The following is a 17,688-nucleotide window of genomic DNA, read 5'->3' as shown; positions in this document are numbered from 1 at the left end:
AAATCAAACAGGATCTCATATAGTATTTGGATTGGTTAGTAGGAAAAATAAGTCTGGAAAATTCACCCTTAGCTAGCATGAAGGCAAAGGAAACCTTAAACACACACACACACACACACACACACACACACACACACACACACACACAATTAAAAAAGAAAAGCTCATCAAACCTTTCCTATTTCCTTGTTGGAAGACCTGATGTTCCAGTATTCATAAATTACATACATTATAAAGAAGAGAGAAAAACACACCATGAACCTGTTTTTCATATTGGAATACTACAATGCTATAAGAAATAATGAGCTCAATGATCTTAGAAAAACATGGAAAGACTACATGAAATAATGAAGAGCAAAATGAGCAGGGCCAAGAGAACATTGTGTACAGACATAGCAATATTGTTTAAGAACAACTTCGAGGGAATAAGTAGTTTTGACTATTATAAATATCCAAATTAACTATAAAAGACATATGAAGGAAGACATTAACTACATCCAGAGAAGAAACTGATAAATAGATGTATAGAATAATTACACACACACACACACACACACACACATGTTTGTCTAATGATAGCCAGGACAGAGAGGAGGGAGGGAAGAAAAAAAAGGGGAAAAAAAGAAAAATTTACACAATAACTTTATATACATATATATATATATATTTAAAATTATTAAATTTTGGGAATAATAGATTTGAAGTTTCATGTGCAAACATCTTTTTTGATTATACTTTGTTAAGGAAATGCTTGATTTATTTCATAAATTGAAATAAATAAAAGAAATTTGCTAGTAAGTTACTCACTTTTGGGGAGTGGTTGGAGGGATCTGGTCAGGTGTCAGGGACTACTCCTCATAACTGCAGAAGGGCATTAAGGTAAAAGTTTTAAAATGACTGATAAATATTGAGGAAAAATAGAATACCTTTTTTGAAAGACAGGTGATTAGGAAATAAGAAAAGGAGTGGTATTGGAAAGAGAAAATTCAGAGAAAATCTTTTTTGCATTTTGAATGTAGAGAAATATTCATATTTGAGAGTTTCCTTATTGAAGTACAGCAATAGCAGGGAGAATACTATGCATAAGAATTCAAGACAGGGAGAGAAGACAGTTCTGCGTTCTTAATCAAGTTATTCTATGTTTCTGGGCCCATCTGCTTCTCCCTTTAGGTCCGTCACTGGGGTTGGTGCCCAGTTTTCCCTTTCAGGAAAGATTTAAATGGATTCACATCTATACCTCAAAAGCTATGTATGTGGCTCAGGGAACTCAGCTGTAAGGGTAGACCCCAAGAGAGACAATAAAGATAGTGAGGAGACAGACTTAGTATCCTAACCACAGGAAAAGTGCAGAGAATGCTAGGAAATCTATGAATGGGTTCTGAGGCTTTTTAAAGGTTATGAAATCCTCCTTTCTCCTTTTGCCTGAAAACTCCCATTGAAGTGAATGGAACTTCTGTCCAGTTGATTCAATGGGGGTTTTGTAAAAAAGGGAAAAAAAAGAAAAAGAAAGAAAAAGAAAAGAAAAATAGAGAAGAAAAAGAATGAAAAGAAAGGAAAAAAGGAAGAAGGAAAGAGAAAAATGTCAAATAATATTATCTAAGTAGCTTCTAAGTCTTCTGGCTAATTCTCAGAATTAAACGTACTATCTAGTCTCAATCATTTCTTTTTCACATTCCCCAAAATGATTGGTTATATGCATTCATGACTGAAATATTTTCCATTTATAAACTCTTTTTCTCCTCTATAGAAGCAACCAAAGCTTGAATTTATCGAAAATGTTATTTTTTTTCTGGGGGTTGGGGTGGAAGGTATAACTTCACTACTAAGCTTTTTATCATATTAAAATTAACTTTTTGGAAGGAAAGGAGTAGCTACAATGCTGAGAAAATCTGTCTGTTTTCCTTCTGGGAATCAGTCATAAGAGGTGTAAACAAAAGTATTTGAACTGATCAAACCAAAGTAGCTCATCATATTCAGTTGCCTCATACAAGGTCCAGGGAAAATTCATCAAACACGTACTGATAAATAACTTGAAGTGTACCTGAAATTATATTTGGAATCAGGAATGCCTGAATTTAAATCCTGCTTCAAACATTTACTGTGTGATTCTAGTTAAGAAAGTTAACCTCATTGTGCCTCAGTTTCCTAATCTGTAAAATGAGAGAGTTGAAAATAATAGTCTCTAGCTTCAAATCTAAGATCCCAAGAGTTTTATTTTGCTCTCATAGAGAAACTCACCATATGCTGGTGTTTAGACAAATGAATCTAGATGAACAGTCTGACTCTGTAGAACCTGAGGAAAAACCAACTTCATCCTTAACTGTGGTTGCATCATATTACATCACACCATTCTAATTTTACCAAACCTGTACAACTCTGGTCCACGTATACTTTAAACTTTCTTTACTTTTCATTTGGTTTGACCAGTAGAGCTATAATAAATGAATCAAGCAAGCAAGGATTTATGAAGAGCCTACTTGGCTCTACTGTGAACCAAGATGATGAATGACTGAAACAAAAGAGCCTGGTACTTAGATGAGAAACACAAGCAAGAAAAAATAAATTTCTACTTACTTAGTCTTTCTATGTCCACCATGAAAAATCTTCGATTTGAAATCCTCTTTCCCACTCATTGACAAACATGAGATTCCTGAAGAGCTAGCTATCTGAACAGAAAAGTTCAGTCCATTTATATATCACCAAGGAATGAAAACCAATTTATCCTGTCAGTTGAAACTCTTTTCCAGTTTAAAGGGAATTTAAAGTTTCATCCAGACTTTACCAAGTGCCTACTCTGAGCAGAGCTCCAATACAAAGTTAAATAATAGTTGACACCCCCCCCCCCCCGCCCCTGTCCTACCTCTAGGTACTTGCAACCAAATAAAAATTTATAAGATGTTTGATCCTCATATAAGATGAAACTAGATTTCCCAATAGCTAGTGTTTATATAGAACCTTATCAATATTATTTCATTTGATCCTCACAACAATTATTCAAAGTAGATGCCACTATTATCTCCATTTTATAAATGAGGAAACTGAGGTGGAGAGTGGTTAAGTAACTTATTCAAGATCACACAGGTAGTAAATTTCTAAAACTGGGTGGGAATTCAGGTCTTTCTAACTCTAAGTCTGGCACCCTCCATCTACTACACTATCTAACTAAAGACACTATCTCTAGACACCCCTATCTTGTACAACACTAAAATCATTGAACCTGCACTATTCAGAGAGAGGCCCAGTTCAGTGTAGTTAAACTCTATTTCCCAGGATGATTTATTTAAAAAAATGTTTTTGGTGGTGGAACAATGAACTACTTTTCCAAGCGATGTTATTCCCTCTTGGGTTGTTTTTGGGTAGTATTACTACAGTTGAAAGGCTTTTTTTGATTTGTTTTTGTACTTTAATCAGGTGAAGGAAAAATACTACAATTATTTTTCTTTATCTACTCAGCTTGATTTTTTCACTTGACTATTTTTGAGGTCAGATGAAGACAGATGAAATGAATGAATCTGGCAAAAGTCTAGTATTATATGGCTTAGAGTCAAGAGACACTAAATCATTTAATTTGATTTCATTTGCCAAATAAGATCACATGGGGTAAACCAAGATGGCAGAGAAAATACAGGGACTCACCTGAGCTCTCTTTAAATTTTACTCCAAATACCTCTAAATAAGGCCTCAAAACAAATTCTGGAGCATCAGAGCTCTGACTAACACAGTGACCAATTATAATTCCAGAAAACTCATACTAAAACTATTATCTCTTCTAGAGGAAGAGTTAAGGGGCTCAGTTTGCAGGTTGAAGCATATTTTCGCTTTCTTTTTGTTTTTGTTTTTTGAAAATAGCTAATATGGGAATTTATTTTGCAAGATTATATCTATTTATAATATGTTTTATCTTTCTTGTCTTTTTTATTTTTTATTTTGAATTTTTTTACAATTTTTTCCCCTAATCTCGCTTCCCTCCTCCTACCCCCCACAGAAGGCAGTCTTTTAGTCTTTACATTGTTCCCATGGTAGATATTGATCTAAGTTGAATGTGATGAGAGAGAAATCATATCCTTAAGGAAGAAAAATAAAGTGTTGTGCCTAATTGTTGCACTAATGAAATGAGCCAAGTCCTTCAATGTTGATCATCGCCCCCATGTTGCTGCTAGGGTGCAGAATGTTCCTCTGGTTCTGTTCATCTCACTAAGCATCACTTCATGCTATTCCCTCCAGGCTTCCCTGAATTCCCATCCCTCCTGGCTTCCAATAAAACAATAGTGTTCCATGACATACATATACCACAGTTTGTTAAGCCATTCCCCAACTGAAGGACAGTTACTTAATTTCCAATTCTTTGCCACCATGAACAGAGGTGCTATGAATATTTTGGTACAAGTGATTTTTTTTATACATTACTAAAATACTTTTGTTTACGAGCAAACATAATACCCCTCCCCCCAAAAATATAGACCCTCATGAAAAATGAAGTAAAAGAAAGAGAAAAAAATTGTTTCAGTCTGTGTTCTGATACCATCAGCTCTCTTTCGGGTGGATCATATTCTTTATGATAAGTCCATCATAAAAGTTAACTTCCATATTTTTCCACTGTTGCTGTTGCTGTTTGTAATTCCCTCCATCCGTTCCTCCCCACTACCATATATTATATTTTCTCTCTCCTTTCACTCTGCTCCTTTTCTAAAATGTATAGACATCTTGTCCTTTAAATAGGTAGGGAAGAGGTAGAGGCAAGGTAAAGGAAAAGGGTTTGGAATTGAAAAAAAAAGAAAATTGACTTTTTTATGAGGATCCCTCCTAGCTCTAAAATTTTTCTCATCTATGAATCTAGGAATAAAACTGTAAAGTTGATGAAATTAATCTCTGATGCCCACCCAGTTCCTTGGTTCATGACCTTTTTTTCTCTTTTGGATAGCTACCCTGCCATCCCACTCTCAGGGATTAAGTGCACGTATCCTGACTGCTGGCTTTCTCAGGTGCTTCCCCAAACATTCACCACAAGTCCACCCTATATGGTAAATACAGACCGTCCTCCCTATCAAAACTGACATTTCCTGTGTTCCATTCTCTGATCTCCTTAGCCTATATAATAGCTTTCTGTTTTATCCATGACAGATAAAACATTTTAGTTTTTCACAGATATTTTATGGAGACAATCTAGAAGGAATTTGGGAAAATGGGAAGGTTAATGAGATCTATTTCAAGGCAAGGGATTTTTCAGCATCTCACAAATCACATGATGTAGGAATTTACTTATGATGATTTATGGCCTGGGGTTAAACTTATTGAGGATATGAGCTACAGTTTTAAAATGACCATCCACAGGATTGGTCCAATTTTTGATTCTTTCTCACTTTTTTTAATGATTTTGCAAGGCAAATGGGGTTAAGTGGCTTGCCCAAGGCCACACAGTTAGGTAATCATTAAGTGTTTGAGGTCGGATTTGAACTCAGGTACTCCTGACTACAGGGCTGGTGCTCTATCCACTGTGCTACCTAGCTGCCCTCTTTCTCACTTTTAAAGGTAAAAACTGATATTTAAACACTGCTAAAAAATAACAAGAAATTATCTCATTTGATTCTCACAAAAGCCAGTTGAACTAGATTCTCAGGGAATTTTACAGAAGAGAAAATCAAGAAGTGAATTCATTTTCTACACATGGCCACACAGCAAGGATCAGGGATGGTATTTGAACCTAGATCTGTGCCGGGCTCCAATTCTAGGAACAATTCTCCTTCATCACATTGCTCAGGCAGGAGAATAATTCACAAGGGAAGTCACTAGTTTGGCTCTGTTTGCTATACCCAAAGGGAGTCATTCATTAGTAAATGAGAAACTCACTCAAGGATTGACTGTGTCTTAGTGCCAAAGTGAATTGTTCATTTTCATTTGTGAAGGATGCTAAAATGTCACCACCAAAGGTATTTCCAAGGAAGTGGATTGTTAATAAAGGAAATGGGGCTGGGGAGGGAAGGGTGAAAACGACCTGTAGAGGAAAGTTAAAGGGGGATCCATTTACTTCTGACCTATTTCCTTTGAAGACATGGAACCATTGGTTTTTTTTTTTGTTTATTTGTTTTGCCAAGTTCTACCTCTTTCTTTTCTTTTTTTTGTTTTTTTATTCTCATTTCGTACAAATGTTTTTTTACATTAATAAAATATACTTGTTTACAAGTAAACAAAATACCCCTCCCCCCATGAATATAGATAGACTTGCTTGGGCAAAAAAGTAAAGGGGAGAGAAAAAAATTAAAATTAAAAAAAATTATAGTAATAATTGTAGGTATGGCCAGGTGGCGCAATGGACGAAGCACCAGCCCTGGAGCCACGAGCACCTGAGTCCATATCCAGCCTCGTAAACCCAATAATCACCCAGTCATGTGACATGCAAGCTACCCGATCCCCACTGCCCTGCAAAAACCAAAAAGAAGAATGAAAAAAAAAACCCAAAATAAAATAAAATAGTAATAATAGTAGGGGTGGCTGGGTGGCAGACAGAGCATTGGCCCTTGACCCAGGAGCACTGGGTCCGAATCCGGCCTCAGACACCCAAAGATCATTCTGCTATGTGGCTCCAGGCAGGCCACCCAGCCCCACTTGCCCTGCACCCTCCCCCAAATAATAATAGCAAAAAATGTGCTTCAGTCTTTGTTCCAACACCATCAACTATGTCGTGAGTGGATCACAATATTTATAAGTCCATCACAAAAGTTACTTCCATATTTTTCCAACATTGCCATTGCTGATCGCAGCTCCCTCCTTTCTTATTTCTCCACTACCATGTACTCTATTTTCTCTCTCCTTTCACTATGACTCTGCTGTAGGGTAGCTGAGTGGCGCAGCAGACAGATCCCTGGTCCTGGGGCCAAGAAGCCCTGAGTCCCCATACCACCCCTTAGGCCCAGAATCTACCTGGCCCTATGGTCCTAGGCAGGCCATCCAATCCCAGCCCCTTGCAAGAAGTAAAAAAAAAAAATGTGTTATATCTGACCGCTGTCCCCCCATGGTTCATCCTCTCCTCCTTTATTCACATCCCCACCCCTTCCCCCTGCTCCCCCCTCCTTCTTACTCAAGATGTCTATACCCCATTGAGTATATTTGCTGTTTCCTCTCCTAGCCATCTCTGATGAGAGTAAAGGTTCCCTCATCCCCCCCTTGCCTCCCCCTTTCCATATCATTGCAATAGCTCATTGTAATAAAAAAGATCTTATTATGTGAAATATCTTGCACTATTCCCCCTCTCCTTTTTCTTTCTCCCTTTCCATTTCCCTTTTTTTCCTATTGACTCCATTTTTACACCATATTTTATCTTCAAATTCAGCTTTCTCCTGTGCTTCAACTATAAAAGCTCCCTCTACCTGCTCTATTAACTGAGATGGTTCATATGAATATTATCAGTATCATTTTTCTATATATGCAGTTCATCCTCATTAAGTGCCTCATATTTCCCCCCCTCTCCTCCAATCTCCATGCTTCACCTGAGTCCTGTATCTGAAGATCAAACCTTCTGTTCAGCTCTGGCCATTCCAAAAGGAACCTTTGAAATTCCCCTGGTTCATTGAAAGTCCATCTTTTTCCCTGGAAGAGGACATTCAGCCTTGCTGGGTAGTTCATTCTTGGCTGCATTCTAAGCTCTTTTGCCTTCCGGCATATTGTATTCCAAGCCCTATGAGCTTCCAATGTAGTTGCTGCTAAGTCCTGTGTGATCCTGACTGCAGCTCCACGATATTTGAACTGTGTCCTTCTGGCTGCTTGTAATATTTTCTCTTTGACTTGGGAGTTCTGGAACTTGGCTATAATATTCCTAGGGGTTAGTTTTCTGGGATCTCTTTCTTGGGGGGGATCGGTGGATTCTCTCCATTTCTATTTTGCCCTCTGCTTCTAGAATATCAGGGCAATTTTCCTGTAGTAATTCTTTGAAAATGATGTCAAGGCTCTTTTCCTGATCATGACTTTCAGGTATTTGAATAATTTTTAAATTATCTTTCCTAAGTCTGTTTTCCATATCAGTTGTTTTTTCAATAAGATATTTCACATTTTCTTCTAATTTTTCATTTTTTTGGTTTTGAAGGATTGATTCCTTATTTCTGGTAAATTCATCAGTCTCCCTGAAATCTATTCTTTGTCTGAAGGATTTATTCTCCTCAGAGAGTTTTCTTATCTCTTTTTCCATCTGGCCAATTTTGCTTTTTAAAGCATTCTTCTCCTCAATAACTTTTTGAACTGTTCTATCCATTTGACTTAAGCTGTTTTTAGCATACTATTTTCTTCAGCATTTTTTTGGATTTCCTTGACTAAGCTGCTGACTTCATTTTCATGTTTTTCCTTCATCTCTCTCCTTTCTTTTCCCAGTTTTTCTTCCAACTCCCTCATTTGATTTTCAAAGTCTTTTTTGAGCTCTATCATAGCCTGAGCCCAATTTCTTTTTTTTCTTGGAGTCTTTAGATGCAGGAGCTTTAGTTTATGAGTTTTTATCAGAGAGCTCCTAAGACTCGATCCCTTCATGTCGCCATCTTGGCTCCGCCGAAACCATTGTTGAGGAAGATAGATTTTGTACTGAAAGATGATTTAGCAGTCAGTGTGATGTTGTACTTTTTTTCAGGAAATACCATGACTCAGAAGGACCATTTTGGTTCATAATAGACAGTGAAAGGGTGATATTTTTTTTTTTTAGTTTTTGCAAGGCAAATGGGGTTAAGTGGCTTGCCCAAGACCACACAGCTAGGTAATTATTAAGAGTCTGAGACCGGATTTGAACCCAGGTACTCCTGACTCCAAGGACGGTGCTTTATCCACTACGCCACCTAGCCGCCCCAGAAAGGGTGATTTAAAAAAAAAAAAAAATTAAGAGTAGCCTGTGAGGTCAAGAGGAAAAGCCACAAATGATCACAGATTTTACACATAATCACTATAACTTTAAATTAAAGATCAGCATTTGCATGTAAATAATGTAGAAAGTAGTGGTATTAATACATCCCAGGATTGTGGGTTACCCAAAACTCCCTCAATGCTTTGACCTTTCCCTGTTGCTACAATCTCCTGAAGCCTCTGACAACTAAATTATGAGTTTGGGACTTGGGGTAAAAGGGTGGAGTGTGTTTGTGTGGGTGTAGGTATATACTCTGGTGACACTGTTCACCAGCATCCTTACATCCCTCTAAACTGGTTATTGAGAGATGGGGAGAGTTAACAGTGGCATCAATATGACATGAAAAGAGTCTCTTCAGGATTCTAACCATAATCATTCTAAGAATCTTTATTTAAACTCCCTCTCTAGCTAAATCTTGGGTCCCAGCATGAAGCTATAGCCCTACTCTCCCAGAGTTCTCGGGAGGAATTGGGATTTATTCTCTAACTAATGCTGTTGACAGAAGTCCTCCTTGGCATACTTATTTTCTTTGCTTATGTTAGTCATAGTTAGAAATCTGCCTGGTACTCATATCTCATAAGTAACCTCTGCCATTTTCATTGGACACTGACTGAAAGGCAGGACCATGACTTTGAGGACAGCTAGGTGGTACAGTGGGTAGAGCACTAGCCTTGTAGTCAATAAGATGAGAGTTTAAATCCAGCCTCAGACACTAGCTGTGTGACCTTAGGTAAGTCACTTAATACTTATTGCCTCACATCCAGGGTCATCTCCAGCCTTCTTGATTCACATCTGGTCACTGGATCCAGATGACTTGGAGGAGAAAGTGAGACTGGTGACTTTAGTATAGCACCTCCTTATTCAAATCCAATTCACTGCTTATCATAGCATCACCTTCCTGATGTCATGTCTTTTTCAAGAATGAAGTACAAACAAACAGTAGCAGCAGCACTATTAGCATCTTCAAAAAGTGAGAGATGGTGGATACGCAGACATCCAGAGAAAGCATTTATTAGACACTTACTATATTTCCCTTTTGTAGTGCCTTTCCTTTATTTATTCTAATATCTCCAATTTATCCTGTATGTGTCTTATCTCTGTGTATTGTTTGCATGTGGTTTCTCCCATTAGACAATGAGTCTCTTGAGAATTGGGAATGGTTTTTATTCTTTATTATTCCCAGTGCCTCCCACAGTGTTTGGCACATACTTTTAAAAATGCTTATTGATTACCTTGATAGACTTGCTCATTCCATCAGTGTAACAATCAGGGACAATTCTGGGCTGTCTGCAATGGAGAATACCATCTGTATCCAGAGAAGGAATTGTGGAGTTTGAACAAAGACCAAGGACTATTACCTTCAATTTAGGGGGAAAAAACCATTATCTTATTATGTAATTTTGCTATCTCTTATACTTTATTTTTCTTTCTTAAGGATATGATTTCTTTCTCCTCACATTCAAATGAAATTAACATATATCATGGAAACAATGTAAAGACTAAAAGAATGCCTTCTGTGGGGAGTGGAGAGGGAAGCAAGATTAGGGGAAAAATTGTAAAATTCAAAATAAATAAAATCTTTCTTTAAAAAATGCTTATTGGGGCAGCTAGGTAACACAGTGGATAGAGCACCGGCCCTGGAGTCAGGAGTACCTGAGTTCAAATGCTGCCTCAGACACTTAATAATTACCTAGCTGTGTGGCCTTGGGCAAGTCACTTAACCCCATTGTCTTGCAAAAACCCTTAAAAATACTTATTGATTAACTGTTAAGTATTGAGGGGATAAAATCACAATAGTTCTTGCCCTCAAAGAGCTTACATTCTAATGAAGAAAAACAGCACCTAATGTGGGGAACTGGATAGTGGGGAGGGAGGTGAAGCATGTATTAGTATAGTATAGATAGATTAGGAGTTATGAAGTCTAGTTCCATCTCCAGATGAGGAGAAAATTCATCCAATCAGAGTCCAGAGTGCAGGGATAGAGTCCAAGATTCCAGTGATGGGGAACAAGAATGATGGCTATCATATGGGCATCAGGAAGTGAAGAAAGGAGGGATTATTAAAAATGGAAATATAGGGGCAGCTAGATGGCACTAGCCCTGGAGTTCAAATCAGACCTCAGACACTTAATAATTACCTAGCTGTATGACCTTGGGCAAGTCATTTGACCCCATTGCCTTGAAAAAAAACAAGAATGGAAATATAGGATTATCACTTTTTCCATTGGTATGAATAATAATAAAAATATGAAGCCTATAGTAGTTCTAAGAATCTTTATTCAAGCTCCCTGTCTAGATAAATCTTGGATTCCAGAATGAGGCTATGGACTTACTCTCTCAGAGTTCTAGGGAACCCTTGAAGAATTGGGATCTATTCTCTTCATAATGCTGTTGGCTTAAGTCCCAATTTATTTCCTTTGCTTATTTTAGTCATAGTTAAAAAATCATTCTTTACCAAGGTGTCATAGGGAGAACATTTGTTAAAAATCATCTCAACAAGTCTGCCAAGAGTCTCAGAAAGACCAAAGGAAAGTGGATTAAGTATGTAGAGTACATGTGGCAAAGGAGTAATTCACATCTCCTGCATACTGAGTCTTTTTCATCTATGGCTACTCAAAAGTTCCCTTTTCAAAAAAGAAAAAGTTCCCTAGGTACAATGTAGTTTCTTAGTTATCTATAGCCAATCTTTCCTTGTGTATCTATATCCAGTCTTTCCTTGAGTATTTTTATCCAGTCTTTCCCTGGGCAATTCAAATAAACACAACATCTTCTGAATTCCTTGAATTCTATAAAGTTCTTTCCTCTGACCAAAGGTGTAGGGAAGGAAGGGCCAAAGTCTTTCTTCCCTCCCCCCCCCCAAGATGTTTCTCTTGAGAGATCTGTTGAAATGTTCTCCCCCCCATCTGTCTCTCTGTCTGTCTGTCAGTCTGTCTGTCTGTCTGTCTCTCTCTCTCTCTCTTTCTCTCTCTCTCTCTTGGAATTCTTCAATTCTATCTATCTCAGTGCTTTTATATACCACCCAGGAGGCATGAAAAAAAATCCTTTGGCCAACTAGAACAGATTTCCTCTCTGACCTCATTTTATTTCATTCAGCTTAATTCATTCAAATTCATTCATAATTGATTGAAAACTGATTATTGGAACTGAATAATTGAGTAGAGTGGAGTGTCAATTAATTTACTCACATGCTGTTGCAACCAGGGACTGAACTCTCAAGTTTACCTGGGCTGTGGTGGAGGAAATGAAGGTTGTTAGAATCCCACAGTGACCCTGAAAGATTGGACCTGCAGATATTATACCCATTTTGCAGGTGAGAAAAATGAGGCTTTGAATGATTAGGTCAATTATTCATGGTCATATATCTAGTGCATATCAAAGGTGGATTTTAATTCAGGTTTTCCTTTTTTTAAAAACTGTCTTATTGATGCTATTTTTTGACACTAATAGAATTTCCCGATAACTTTCCCTCCCTTCTTCAACGAGAGGAGGGAGGTGTGATTTTTATAGAATTGAACCCAGGTCTTTTGACTTCAGGTCTAGTACTTTATCTGGCATACCATTTTCCCTCTAAGAAAAACAAATCTAAGCTCTTACTGAAAATATGTAACAAAGAAGGGAATTTTATTTTCATTCGAGAAAGATTTTATTTATTTTGAGTTTTACAATTTCCCCCCAATCTTGTTTCCCTCCCCACCCCCACAGAAGGCAGTCTTGTTAGTCTTTACATTGTTTCCATGGTATACACTGATCTAAGTTGAATGTGATGAGAGAGAAATCATATCCTTAAAGAAAAAATAATGTATAAAAGATAGCAAAATTACATAAAAAGATAACAGTTTTTTCCTAAGTTAAAGGTAATAGTTTTTGGTCTTTGTACAAACTCCACAGTTCTTCCTCTAAATACAGATGGTATTCTCCATTGCAGACAGCCCCAAATTGTCCCTGATTGTTGCACTGATAGAATGAGCAAGTCCATCAAGGTTGATCATCACCCCATGTTGCTGTTAGGGTGTACCATATTTTTCTGGTTCTGTTCATCTCTTTCAGCATCAGTTCATGAAAATCCTTCCAGGCTTCCCTGAATTTTCATTCCCTCCTGGTTTCTAATAGAACAATAGTGTTCCATCACATACATATACCACAATTTGTTAAGCCATTCCACAATTGAATGACATTTACTTAATTTCCAATTCTTTGCTGCCACAGAGCTGCTATGAATATTTTTGTACAAGTGATGTTTTTACCCCTTTTAGTGATCTCTTCAGGGTATAGACCCAGTAGTGGTATTGCTGTATCAAAGGGTATACACATTTTTGTTGCCCTTTGAGAGTAATTCCAAATTGCTCCCCAGAAAGGTTGGATGAATTCACAGCTTCACCAACAATGTACTAATGTCCCAGATTTCCCATATCCCTTTCAACATTGATCATTGTCTTTTCTGGTCATATTAACCAATCTGAGAGGTGTGAGGTGGTACCTCAGAGATGCTTTAATTTGCATTTCTCTAATAAGTAATGATTTAGAGCAATTTTTCATATGACTAGGGATCACTTTGATTTCCTCATCTGTAAATTGCCTTTGCATATCCTTTCACCATTTGTCAATTGGGGAATGGCTTTTTTTGTTGAAAATTTGACTCAGTTCTCTGTATATTTTAGAAATGAGTCCTTTGTCAGAAATACTAGTGGTAAAAATTGTTTCCCAGTTTACTACATTTCTTATGATCTTGGTGACACTGGTTTTGTCTGTGCAAAATTTTTAATTTAATGTAGTCAAAATTATCTAGTTTGTTTTTAATGATGTTCTCCATCTCTTCCTTGGGCATAAACTGTTAAGGGAATAATTTTTTGAGATTTTTTGGGTTTCCTGGGGATAGAGGTAAAAGTTCTACAAACCAAGAAGGAATCAAGTTAGTAAAAAAAAAAAAACCAGAGGAACCATATTTTCTCTACTCATTCTCCAATAGTATATAACTAACATAATTAGAAGCAGTAACTAGATGAGCATACTGTTGTTATCAAGCTTTATTAATGAGGCATGGAGTAATACCTTAATCTAACAAAGTATTAACCTTCTTTTTCCTAGCCTAAAACTATTTTTGATGCAATAGGTGCCATCTGGAATGGATACTTCAGCAGCCAAAGGAACCAGATCAACTATGTGACATAGACTCAGGCAATTTTTCTCTTTTTAGAGCTATATGCCATTTGAGGAAAAGATAAAAGAGGAACTGGTACCATTTTCCTTCCTTCCTTCACTTAAAACTTTTCGGGGGCGGCTAGGTGGTATAGTGAATAGAGCACCGGCCTTGGAGTCAGGAGTACCTGGGTTCAAATCTGGTCTCAGACATTTAATAATTACCTAGCTGTGTGGCCTTGGGCAAGCCACTTAACCCCATTGCCTTGAAAAATCTAAAAAAAACAAAACAAAAAAAACCTTTTTCTTTGAGTACCTACTTTGTACAAAGCATTGAGGGAGGTAAGAAAAGCAAAATAAATTTAAAGATTGGTAGAAGAGATAAGAAATATAAAATGAATAACTTTTTTATATAACATTGATGTTGTTGTTTGTCCATTCAGTGAAGATAGATAAGTGACAGGGTGATGTCTTGACTTGTGCATGAATTAGATTCAAGTGAAGAAGAATTTCACAAAGTTGTCTGCTTCCCTCTCCTACAGAGTCAATAAAGTCCAACAGTTAAGAAAACTATTGATAAATATAACACGATAAGAGTGCAAAAGGTTGAAAGTGCTAGAAGGAGGCGGCTGGGTGGCCCAGTGGATAGAGCACTGGTCCTGGAATCAGGAGGACCTGAATTTAAATCCAGTCTGAGACACAATAATTATCTAGCTGTGCAATCTTACACAAGTTACTTAATCCTATTTCCTTGCAAAACCAAAAATAAAATAAAATGCTTTAAGAGTTCTGAAGAAGGAAAGATCATTTTTTATCTGGGGAGATCAGAGAAGGTTTCATTGAAAAATTAGTAGTTAACTCTTAAAATGATCATTTTTGATGCCTTTTCTTTTTATATGCCACAGACATTTCCAGATATGCCACCACCACCTCGCCTATCCAATGAGTCTCCCCTATAATAAAGAAAAGAAGTTAAGCAAAAACAACTAACAGTGACTGAGTCTGAAAGACTAAAACTGAGGAAGTTGGGGAGGCAGGTAGTGTTGAAGTGGTAATTTTGGAACTGGTTTTGCAGAATGAATAGAATTTTTTTTCATTTCAGGTACAGAACAACCTTCATTTCCTCCACCACATGAAATGCAAAAATGCAAGGTCTCACAGGAGCTCATGAACAAATAGAGACATAAAACACTATAATAGCCTATACACTCATTAAACATAGCCCAGAGGGCTGCTGAACATTCACCTCAGATTTGCACTATCAGAGCAACTCAGTATTATAAATGAAAGTTGGCAAGGTCCAGATATTGTCCTACAAATATATTCTTCTCCAAGAAGTATTAATAAAAATAAAATAAAAATTTTAAAAACCCTTCTCTCCCTGGAGACTAAGCAATGCCTGATTCTGGAATTTTGAAACTCTTGAATATAGGATTATCCATGAGATAGCCCACCAGGCTAGAAATGTCCATTGTCTGAATTCTAGTCTGTTACTTATGCTCAGAAAAGAACCAGAAAAACCAAAGAACGAGGCAACCAGGGACTGAACTCTCAAGTTTACCTGGGCTAGCCTAGGCTGCTCATGATGAGCTTCTTCCAAACAGCACCATTGTTCCTTAGGATGTATGAAATGGACAAATCCCTCTCTCTAAAAGTTCTCTTCCCTCCCTTACCCCAAACTCACTACATTTTTTAAAAAGATTTTATTTATTTTGAGTTTTACAATTTTCCCCCTAATCTTACTTCCCTCCCCCAACCCCCACAGAAGGCAATTTGCCAGTCTTTACATTGTTTCCATTGATCCAAACTGAATGTGATGAGAGAGAAATCATATCCTTCAGGAGAAACAAAGTATAAGAGATAGCAAGATCAGACAATAAGATATCAGTTTTTTTTTTCTAAATTAAAGGTAATACTCCTTGGTCTTTGTTCAAACTCCCCGGTTCTTTCTCTGGATACAGATGGTATTCTCCATTGTAGGAAGCTCCAAATTGTCCCTGGTTGTTGCACTGATGGAATGAGCAAGTCCATCAGGTTTGATCATTTGATCATCGCCCCATGTTGTTGTTAGGGTGTACAGTGTTTTTCTGGCTCTGCTCATCTCACTCAGCACCAATTCATACAAGTGCCTCCAGGCTTCCCTGAATTCCCATCCCTCCTGGTTTCTAATGGAACAATGGTGTTCCATGACATACATATACCACAAAACCTCACTACATTTTATCTGAAAAATCCGAGGAAGAGAAAGCTTGTGAAAAAAAAAAAAAAACAGGACAAATAGGGCAGTACCAATAGGATTTCAACAGTCAGAAATGAGGCAGATAATTTTAGAATGGAGGATTCTAGGAGTAGGAGAAAAGAATGGAACTGAAAAGTCATGGAAATATTTGGGAAACAATGAACAGTCCAGGTTGGTTGAAGTTATAAATGGACGTTAATAATAATAATAATAATAATAATAATCTATGTAAGTATGTTGGAGATAGGGCACCTTGAGTGCTAAATTAGTTTCATTTTATTTTAGTAAGTAATGAATGTCTACGGAAGATTTTTTGAAGAGGGGAGTAAAGTGATTGGATCTGTACATTAGAAAGATTAATCTGACAGGGCTGTGAAAGCTAGATGGGGGGGTGTAGGGTGGAGAGAAACTAGAAATGAATAAACCCATTAGAGGGTTATGCAACTTTTAGGGAAAATATTATCAGAGTCTGGACTGGAGAATTTATCTACATATTGGAGATACTTGAAGCCATTAGGGTGGATGAGGTGATCAAAGAAGAAAGTGTTTAGAGAGAAGAGGATTAAGGATAGAGCCTTGAGCAATGCCTCTATTAAAAGGATTAGAAGAGGAAACAGACCTGGGAATAATTAGAGTGGTAAGAAGACAACCTGATAAAGAAGACAAAGAAAGAAAGAATTATAAACAAGGAACTTGCTTTCCTGGGGGTGGAAAAGGAACTTGGGAGACACTCCATCCTAGGTTTTATGATTCAGGAAATCTGGGCACAGTCTGAATTGTAAAGCTTGATAAATAGATTTCAAAAGTTCAGATGAAAAATAGATAGCACTCCTTAATTTCAATGCTTCAGGGAAATCAATCCATTACCAGCATAGGTAATGCTCAAGAATGAAATTCTGAAGTCACAAACAGAAATAATTCCAATGAGGAGGGGAAAATGGGATTTGTGTGAAGAGCCCATGTAGATTCCAAGGGAGTTAAAAGCCAACATAGATTTCAGAAAGAAATAACCAAAAGATAGAAACAAGGTTAGATAACAAAGATATGAGCATATCATAGTTTTTTAAAAATAGTGTAAGAAACTCTAAACCTCAGAATTACTGGGGCTGGGAAGGATGCTAAAGGCAATAAATAGAGTTTTGTTTTTTAGGTTTTTGCAAGGCAAATGGGGTTAAGTGGCTTGCCCAAGGCCACACAGCTAGGTAATTATTAAGTGTCTGAGATCAGATTTGAACCCAGGTACTCCTGACTCCAAGGACGGTGCTTTATCCACTGCGCCACCTAGCTGCCCCAACAAATAGAGTTTTAAAGCTAAATTGGGAAGGAAAAAAAAAGGAGGATCAAAGAAGGAATAGGGCCTTTGCTTGGGGATGGATAAGGTAATAACTGACCATGGAGAGAGGGTAAGCCTGCTGAATGCCTATGTTGCTCCTTTTTTT

The sequence above is a fragment of the Macrotis lagotis genome, chromosome 1 (genome assembly GCF_037893015.1).
Source record: "Macrotis lagotis isolate mMagLag1 chromosome 1, bilby.v1.9.chrom.fasta, whole genome shotgun sequence".
In the NCBI taxonomy this organism is placed as follows: domain Eukaryota; kingdom Metazoa; phylum Chordata; class Mammalia; order Peramelemorphia; family Peramelidae; genus Macrotis; species Macrotis lagotis.
The sequence above is the reverse complement of the archived record's forward strand: the minus strand, read 5'-3'. Positions refer to the sequence as shown.